Raw genomic sequence first — 10,005 nt, 5'->3', positions numbered from 1 at the left:
ACATTGGCTGTAGACAGGCGGCTGCGTTTGTCTGTAATGACGCCCCCTGCCGTGCTGAATACACGTTCAGACAAAACGCTGGCTGCCGGGCAGGCCAGCACCTCCAAGGCATAAAAGGCTAGCTCTGGCCACGTGGACAATTTAGAGACCCAGAAGTTGAATGGGGCCGAACCATCAGTCAGTACGTGGAGGGGTGTGCACACGTACTGTTCCACCATGTTAGTGAAATGTTGCCTCCTGCTAACACGTTGCGTATCAGGTGGTGGTGCAGTTAGCTGTGGCGTGTTGACAAAAGTTTTCCACATCTCTGCCATGCTAACCCTGCCCTCAGAGGAGCTGGCCGTGACACAGCTGCCTTGGCGACCTCTTGCTCCTCCTCTGCCTTGGCCTTGGGCTTCCACTTGTTCCCCTGTGACATTTGGGAATGCTCTCAGTAGCGCGTCTACCAACGTGCGCTTGTACTCGCGCATCTTCCTATCACGCTCCAGTGCAGGAAGTAAGGTGGGCACATTGTCTTTGTAGCGTGGATCCAGCAGGGTGGCAACCCAGTAGTCCGCACAGGTTAAAATGTGGGCAACTCTGCTGTCGTTGCGCAGGCACTGCAGCATGTAGTCGCTCATGTGTGCCAGGCTGCCCAGGGGTAAGGACAAGCTGTCCTCTGTGGGAGGCGTATCGTCATCGTCCTGCCTTTCCCCCCAGCCACGCACCAGTGATGGACCCGAGCTGCGTTGGGTGCCACCCCGCTGTGACCATGCTTCATCCTCATCCTCCTCCACCTCCTCCTCATCCTCGTCCTCCTCGTCCTCCAGTAGTGGGCCCTGGCTGGCCACATTTGTACCTGGCCTCTGCTGTTGCCAAAAACCTCCCTCTGAGTCACTTCGAAGAGACTGGCCTGAAAGTGCTAAAAATGACCCCTCTTCCTCCTCCTCCTCCTCCTCCTCCTGGGCCACCTCCTCTTCCATCATCGCCCTAAGTGTTTTCTCAAGGAGACATAGAAGTGGTATTGTAACGCTGATAACGGTGTCATCGCCACTGGCCATGTTGGTGGAGTACTCGAAACAGCGCAACAGGGCACACAGGTCTCGCATGGAGGCCCAGTCATTGGTGGTGAAGTGGTGCTGTTCTGTAGTGCGACTGACCCGTGCGTGCTGCAGCTGAAACTCCACTATGGCCTGCTGCTGCTCGCACAGTCTGTCCAGCATGTGCAAGGTGGAGTTCCACCTGGTGGGCACGTCGCATATGAGGCGGTGAGCGGGAATGCCGAAGTTACGCTGTAGCGCAGACAGGCGAGCAGCAGCAGGATGTGAACGCCGGAAGCGCGAACAGACGGCCCGCACTTTATGCAGCAGCTCTGACATGTCGGGGTAGTTGTGAATGAACTTCTGCACCACCAAATTCAGCACATGCGCCAAGCAAGGGATGTGCGTCAAATTGGCTAGTCCCAGAGCTGCAACGAGATTTCGCCCATTATCACACACCACCAGGCCGGGCTTGAGGCTCACCGGCAGCAACCACTCGTCGGTCTGTTGTTCTATACCCCGCCACAACTCCTGTGCGGTGTGGGGCCTGTCCCCCAAACATATGAGTTTCAGAATGGCCTGCTGACGTTTACCCCGGGCTGTGCTGAAGTTGGTGGTGAAGGTGTGTGGCTGACTGGATGAGCAGGTGGAAGAAGAGGAGGAGGAAGCCGAGAAGGAGGAGGTGGCAACAGGAGGCAAAGAATGTTGCCCTGCGATCCTTGGCGGCGGAAGGACGTGCGCCAAACAGCTCTCCGCCTGGGGCCCAGCTGCCACTACATTTACCCAGTGTGCAGTTAGGGAGATATAGCGTCCCTGGCCGTGCTTACTGGTCCACGTATCTGTGGTTAGGTGGACCTTGCCACAGATGGCGTTGCGCAGTGCACACTTGATTTTATCGGATACTTGGTTGTGCAGGGAAGGCACGGCTCTCTTGGAGAAGTAGTGCCGGCTGGGAACAACATACTGTGGGACAGCAAGCGACATGAGCTGTTTGAAGCTGTCTGTGTCCACCAGCCTAAATGACAGCATTTCATAGGCCAGTAGTTTAGAAATGCTGGCATTCAGGGCCAGGGATCGAGGGTGGCTAGGTGGGAATTTACGCTTTCTATCAAATGTTTGTGAGATGGAGAGCTGAACGCTGGCGTGTGACATGGTTGAGACGCTTGGTGACGGAGGTGGTGGTGGTGGTGTTGGTGGTACATCCCCTGTTTGCTGGGCGGCAGGTGCCAACGTTCCTCCAGAGGCGGAGGAAGAGGCCGAGGCGGCAGCAGCAGAATAGGCCGAGGCGGCAGCAGCAGAAGAGGTAGCAGGGGGAGCCTGAGTGACTTCCTTGGTTTTAAGGTGTTTACTCCACTGCAGTTCATGCTTTGCATGCAGGTGCCTGGTCATGCAGGTTGTGCTCAGGTTCAGAACGTTAATGCCTCGCTTCAGGCTCTGATGGCACAGCGTGCAAACCACTCAGGTCTTGTCGTCAGCACATTGTTTGAAGAAGTGCCATGCCAGGGAACTCCTTGAAGCTGCCTTTGGGGTGCTCGGTCCCAGATGGCGGCGGTCAGTAGCAGGCGGAGTCTCTTGGCGGCGGGTGTTCTGCTTTTGCCCACTGCTCCCTCTTTTGCTACGCTGTTGGCTCGGTCTCACCACTGCCTCTTCCTCCGAACTGTGAAAGTCAGTGGCACGACCTTCATTCCATGTGGGGTCTAGGACCTCATCGTCCCCTGCATCGTCTTCCACCCAGTCTTGATCCCTGACCTCCTGTTCAGTCTGCACACTGCAGAAAGACGCAGCAGTTGGCACCTGTGTTTCGTCATCATCAGAGACATGCTGAGGTGGTATTCCCATGTCCTCATCATCAGGAAACATAAGTGGTTGTGCGTCAGTGCATTCTATGTCTTTCACCGCTGGGGAAGGGCTAGGTGGATGCCCTTGGGAAACCCTGCCAGCGGAGTCTTCAAACAGCATAAGAGACTGCTGCATAACTTGAGGCTGAGACAGTTTCCCTGGTATGCATGGGGGTGATGTGACAGACTGATGGGGTTGGTTTTCAGGCGCCATCTGTGCGCTTTCTGCAGAAGACTGGGTGGGAGATAATGTGAACGTGCTGGATCCACTGTCGGCCACCCAATTGACTAATGCCTGTACCTGCTCAGGCCTTACCATCCTTAGAACGGCATTGGGCCCCACCATATATCGCTGTAAATTCTGGCGGCTACTGGGACCTGAGGTAGTTGGTACACTAGGACGTGTGGATGTGGCAGAACGGCCACGTCCTCTCCCAGCACCAGAGGGTCCACTAACACCACCACGACCATGTCCACGTCCGCGTCCCTTACTAGATGTTTTTCTCATTGTTATGGTTCACCACAACAACAAATATATTATTTGGCCCAATGTATTGTATTCAAATTCAGCGGGATATAAATTTGAGGCCTAGTATTTAGGCGCTGGGTGACCGGTATGGATTTAGTGACAGAATTAGACTTGGAAATGCACAGAAGCGTGTGTGTGAAGTTATTCTGAATGACCCTATGTGCACCTTCAATATGATCTACCCTTTTAGGGATAGATTTCAAATAGCTCTGATATAGCAGAAACGACTAAATTATGAAATTGCTAAATTGGGAATTGTATTTCAACCCAGAACAAAAAATGTGCTTTGACGGACACTAAATAACTTTCCCAGCCACAACAGGACAGCGGTAACGAGAGATTTAGCGGGATATAAATTTGAGGCCTAGTATTTAGGCGCTGGGTGACAGGTATGGGTTTAGTGACAGAATTAGATTTGGAAATGCACAGTAGCGGGTGTGTGAAGTTATTCTGAATGACCCTATGTGCACCTTGAATATTATATACCCTTTTAGGGATAGATTTCAAATAGCTCTGATATAGCAGAAACCACTAAATTATGAAATTGCTAAATTGGGAATTGTATTTCAACCCAGAACAAGAAATGTGCTTGAACGGACACTAAATAACTCGCCCAGCTACAGCACTAGGGACAGATTTAGCTGGATATAAATTTGAGGCCTAGTATTTAGGCGCTGGGTGACAGGTATGGGTTTAGTGCCAGAATTAGACTTGGAAATACACAGTAGCGGGTGTGTGTGAAGTTATTCTGAATGACCCAATGTGCACCTTGAATATTATATACCCTTTTAGGGATAGATTTCAAATAGCTCTGATATAGCAGAAACCACTAAATTATGAAATTGCTAAATTGGGAATTCTATTTCAACCCAGAACAAGAAATGTGCTTGAACGGACACTAAATAACTCGCCCAGCTACAGCACTAGGGACAGATTTAGCTGGATATAAATTTGAGGCCTAGTATTTAGGCGCTGGGTGACAGGTATGGGTTTAGTGCCAGAATTAGACTTGGAAATACACAGTAGCGGGTGTGTGTGAAGTTATTCTGAATGACCCAATGTGCACCTTGAATATTATATACCCTTTTAGGGATAGATTTCAAATAGCTCTGATATAGCAGAAACCACTAAATTATGAAATTGCTAAATTGGGAATTGTATTTCAACCCAGAACAAGAAATGTGCTTGAACGGACACTAAATAACTCGCCCAGCTACAGCACTAGGGACAGATTTAGCGGGATATAAATTTGAGGCCTAGTATTTAGGCGCTGGGTGACAGGTATGGGTTTAGTGACAGAATTAGACTTGGAAATACACAGTAGCGGGTGTGTGTGAAGTTATTCTGAATGACCCAATGTGCACCTTGAATATTATATACCCTTTTAGGGATAGATTTCAAATAGCTCTGATATAGCAGAAACCACTAAATTATGAAATTGCTAAATTGGGAATTGTATTTCAACCCAGAACAAGAAATGTGCTTGAACGGACACTAAATAACTCGCCCAGCTACAGCACTAAGGACAGATTTAGCGGGATATAAATTTGAGGCCTAGTATTTAGGCGCTGGGTGACAGGTATGGGTTTAGTGCCAGAATTAGACTTGGAAATACACAGTAGCGGGTGTGTGTGAAGTTATTCTGAATGACCCAATGTGCACCTTGAATATTATATACCCTTTTAGGGATAGATTTCAAATAGCTCTGATATAGCAGAAACCACTAAATTATGAAATTGCTAAATTGGGAATTGTATTTCAACCCAGAACAAGAAATGTGCTTGAACGGACACTAAATAACTCGCCCAGCTACAGCACTAGGGACAGATTTAGCTGGATATAAATTTGAGGCCTAGTATTTAGGCGCTGGGTGACAGGTATGGGTTTAGTGCCAGAATTAGACTTGGAAATACACAGTAGTGGGTGTGTGTGAAGTTATTCTGAATGACCCAATGTGCACCTTGAATATTATATACCCTTTTAGGGATAGATTTCAAATAGCTCTGATATAGCAGAAACCACTAAATTATGAAATTGCTAAATTGGGAATTGTATTTCAACCCAGAACAAGAAATGTGCTTGAACGGACACTAAATAACTCGCCCAGCTACAGCACTAAGGACAGATTTAGCGGGATATAAATTTGAGGCCTAGTATTTAGGCGCTGGGTGACAGGTATGGGTTTAGTGCCAGAATTAGACTTGGAAATACACAGTAGCGGGTGTGTGTGAAGTTATTCTGAATGACCCAATGTGCACCTTGAATATTATATACCCTTTTAGGGATAGATTTCAAATAGCTCTGATATAGCAGAAACCACTAAATTATGAAATTGCTAAATTGGGAATTGTATTTCAACCCAGAACAAGAAATGTGCTTGAACGGACACTAAATAACTCGCCCAGCTACAGCACTAGGGACAGATTTAGCTGGATATAAATTTGAGGCCTAGTATTTAGGCGCTGGGTGACAGGTATGGGTTTAGTGCCAGAATTAGACTTGGAAATACACAGTAGCGGGTGTGTGTGAAGTTATTCTGAATGACCCAATGTGCACCTTGAATATTATATACCCTTTTAGGGATAGATTTCAAATAGCTCTGATATAGCAGAAACCACTAAATTATGAAATTGCTAAATTGGGAATTGTATTTCAACCCAGAACAAGAAATGTGCTTGAACGGACACTAAATAACTCGCCCAGCTACAGCACTAAGGACAGATTTAGCGGGATATAAATTTGAGGCCTAGTATTTAGGCGCTGGGTGACCGGTATGGATTTAGTGACAGAATTAGACTGGGATATGGCCAAAAAATAAACAGACTATTGCTGGTTAAATGCACTTGGTGTGACAGCTTCACCCTGATGTAGGCTTTAGCCAAAAAACAACCACACCATTGAGGGTTAAATGCACTTGGTGACAGGCGCAGCTTGCCCCTGATTTAGTATATGGCCAAAAAATGAACAGACTATTGCTGGTTAAATGCACTTGGTGTGACAGCTTCACCCTGATGTAGGCTTTAGCCAAAAAACAACCACACCATTGAGGGTTAAATGCACTTGGTGACAGGCGCAGCTTGCCCCTGATTTTGTATATGGCCAAAAAATGAACAGACTATTGCTGGTTAAATGCACTTGGTGTGACAGCTTCACCCTGATGTAGGCTTTAGCCAAAAAACAACCACACCATTGAGGGTTAAATGCACTTGGTCGCAGCTTGTGCTGGCGCACCACAAGACACAAAATGGCCGCCGATCACCCCAGAAAAATGTGACTGACAAACGGTCTGGGCAGCCTAAAAACAGTGAGCAATTGAGGATCAGCAGCTCAATGATCCACAGCTGCAGATCGATCAGTTAATCAAGTCCTTTGGAGGAGTTAATCTGCCTAATCTCGCCCTACTGTCGCAGCCGCAACCTCTCCCTACGCTAATCAGAGCAGAGTGACGGGCGGCGCTATGTGACTCCAGCTTAAATAGAGGCTGGGTCACATGGTGCTCTGGCCAATCACAGCCATGCCAATAGTAGGCATGGCTGTGATGGCCTCTTGGGGCAAGTAGTATGACGCTTGTTGATTGGCTGCTTTGCAGCCTTTCAAAAAGCGCCAAGAAAGCGTCACAAAAGCGCGAAGAAAGCGACGAACACCGAACCCGAACCCGGACTTTTACGAAAATGTCCGGGTTCGGGTCCGTGTCACGGACACCCCAAAATTCGGTACGAACCCGAACTATACAGTTCGAGTTCGCTCATCCCTACCTGCAACATATACACAGTATAACATGAACAACAATACAACAAAAAACATCCAATTTAAAGCAATAGGCAACCATTTCCAAAGGATACGCCCTCAGTCCATGTATTGTAAGGGAGAGAATATGGATTCACCACTTTTTCTAAGGATTGTAGTCTTTAGTCTTTAGTTCTGACTATGGCAGAAAGGTTCACTTTAGTGACTGTCACCAGTTTAGGTAGGGTTTGGAGGAAGCAAAGTTGTACATAGCTAGAATAAGTCTCTATACACAGCTGGTCTCTTTAAGGAGACCTAGCACACTGCCTAAGCTGCTCACAGGAGAATGAAAGGATCGGGCACTGAAGCTTAATGTGCCCATCATTCTTCTCCCATACATCTTATATTGCCGACTGGTTTGCCAAAAACAGTGTGTTCTGCTGACAATAGACTTATTTGTACGGGGGCCTTTTGTGACACTGTGCCCAATCTCTGATGTTCTGGGTTGTATCCAGTTTTTCTGGCACAGAGATTATTCATTTGCCTCCAGATCCTTGTGCAATGACCAACTTTATATTTTTGCTGGAAAAAAACATCTTTGTGTAAGTGATACACATAACTAAATTACCCAAAAGATTATTCTCCTGCAATGTCTCATTGACCTATATACTATACCACACATACTGGCAGGTAATAAAGATAAGAACTTCCCAAGGTCAATTATACAACAATGGGATTCATTGACCTATGGTTTAAACCAAATCCATTGTCTCCTCATGCTATCTTCATGCTGATATTTTAGTTCCACGTGAGCCTGTGATGCATGCTATACTTTAAAATTAAGCAAATCCAATGAAATATCAACATATCAAAAGAAGAGAACACTCAATAATTCTGCCATTATTTGAGGGTACAGTTGCAAATGGTCATTGACACACATATGTGCACCAAACACATCATGCAATGTTCAGATGGGTCAATAAATCAACAGAAGGCATGTATGGAATGTTAATCATCTAGTAAACGAGTACAGAGCTGAATGACAGACTGTACTGTAGTGATGGGACACAGGAAGTACAGACTGGAACACAGAACCCATATTCAGTCCATAAATCTTCTGCTGCATAATGTGCAGAGCAGATTGTAAGAAGACCTGACTCAAATAGAACAATTCAGTTCAGCTCAAGTTGTCGTGTTCTCAATGGGTTTCTTACAAACTGATTTACAATTACTTTTGAAAATCCAAGCAGTTTTCCTCCAATTGTTACATGGTGAGCCTAAGGGCATTCACCACCCAGGATCCGACCCTGTACATGAATGTAGCCTATCTATATTTCCTTACATTTTATAGGAACAACACATGTATCTGCCATTACTACCTCTTGAGTTAGTTTGACTACTCTAAGGGCTCTATTTGACCATCCGATTTTCAGGCCAATTATTGAGCATTTGTAAGAACGCTCTTCCAAATCACTAGCCCATAAAATTGTGCAGCCGATCAGCTGACGATTGAGCAAACGCACATTTATCTGCCGAAGGGCATCTTTCATATCCCAGTGTAATCAGGGATGTGCTGCCTATAACGACAGCGATAGCAATCATTCCTCCTACATTCAGTTTGCATTGGTCTGTGTAATCAGGCCAGTGCAAACAAACGTCTTTCGGAGCACCCATAGAGTAGAGTCCTAACTGTAAAAAAAAACTTTCGATGGTTACGCCTGGATCACCTTACTTGCAATGAATGTCTCCTGGTCATTTGGATTGTTCTTTGAGTGAATAAACCATGTGCCAGTTCTTTCTGCTCATCACACATCTACATGTTAAAAGAGATCTTCTTGAAAGTACCATTTGAACCTCCTTTGAACTTATCCTCTTTTGAACCCTATTTCCCTTTTTTTATACATCACACACCCTTAGTTGCCTTTACAGCTGCTGCTTGACATTGTGCACTTTTCAACCAACTCTACTCTACTGTATTCCATTTAATTTCTATTCCTGCAACTTTCTTTTACCAACATTAAGCTTCAATCTCCATAGTCTTGCCCGTGCTTCCAGTTTCTTGCAAATGTTGGCTTTCATCCTTAGGGCATTCATAAAAAGATAATTCAAATTAAAAACAAATATGAAAATCAAAGGGGTTATCCCACAAAAAATATTTATTACCAGCCCACAGGGTATGATAAAGTGATGATAAAATGATACCGTAAATACTAGATCACTGGGATCCCCCATGATCCCAAAAACAAGAGATACTGTTGCATGTTGCATGCGTATGTTGGTCCACTGCTCTTTCTGGGGACTGTTATAGAGAGCACTCCTTCAGTCCCATAGAAGTAAAAGGACCAGCATGCACACTAAACAATCCATACATAGAGGTGACTTGGTGACACCTTTTTCTTGGGATTGCGGGGAGTCCGAGTGGTTGGATCCGTTGTTTATCGCCTATCGTAGGGATAGTTAATAAATAGTATAAAAGATTAAGAGATCCGCTCACCACTAATCCCCCAGGGTAGGTGCACCAACCACAATTTGAGTGCACCCCTCAAAAAGCAAGTTAAATCGTAAAACAATATGGATGGGCACTCATATATGGAGGTAATTAGGACACAACTTATTATTAAAATATACAATAAAATACAATCACAATGTAAAATCCATATACAATGTGGTACAGTAAATGATACCATTTTCAAGAACTGGGGCTGATAACCCAAGCAAGTCCCCACCTGATAATCTCAGGGCTGTAGGTCCCGCGAGTTTTAGTACTGTAATACAGGTGGGATAATTGCGGTGATCAGTCCCTGTTCAAATCTGTGATATTTCTCTATAATAACATTAATAAAATGCCAAAATATCTATAAACACATATTCCACTTATAGTGATATAATTGGT

The sequence above is a fragment of the Bufo gargarizans genome, chromosome 4, assembly GCF_014858855.1.
Source record: "Bufo gargarizans isolate SCDJY-AF-19 chromosome 4, ASM1485885v1, whole genome shotgun sequence".
Classification (NCBI taxonomy): Eukaryota; Metazoa; Chordata; class Amphibia; order Anura; family Bufonidae; genus Bufo; species Bufo gargarizans.
The sequence above is the reverse complement of the archived record's forward strand: the minus strand, read 5'-3'. Positions refer to the sequence as shown.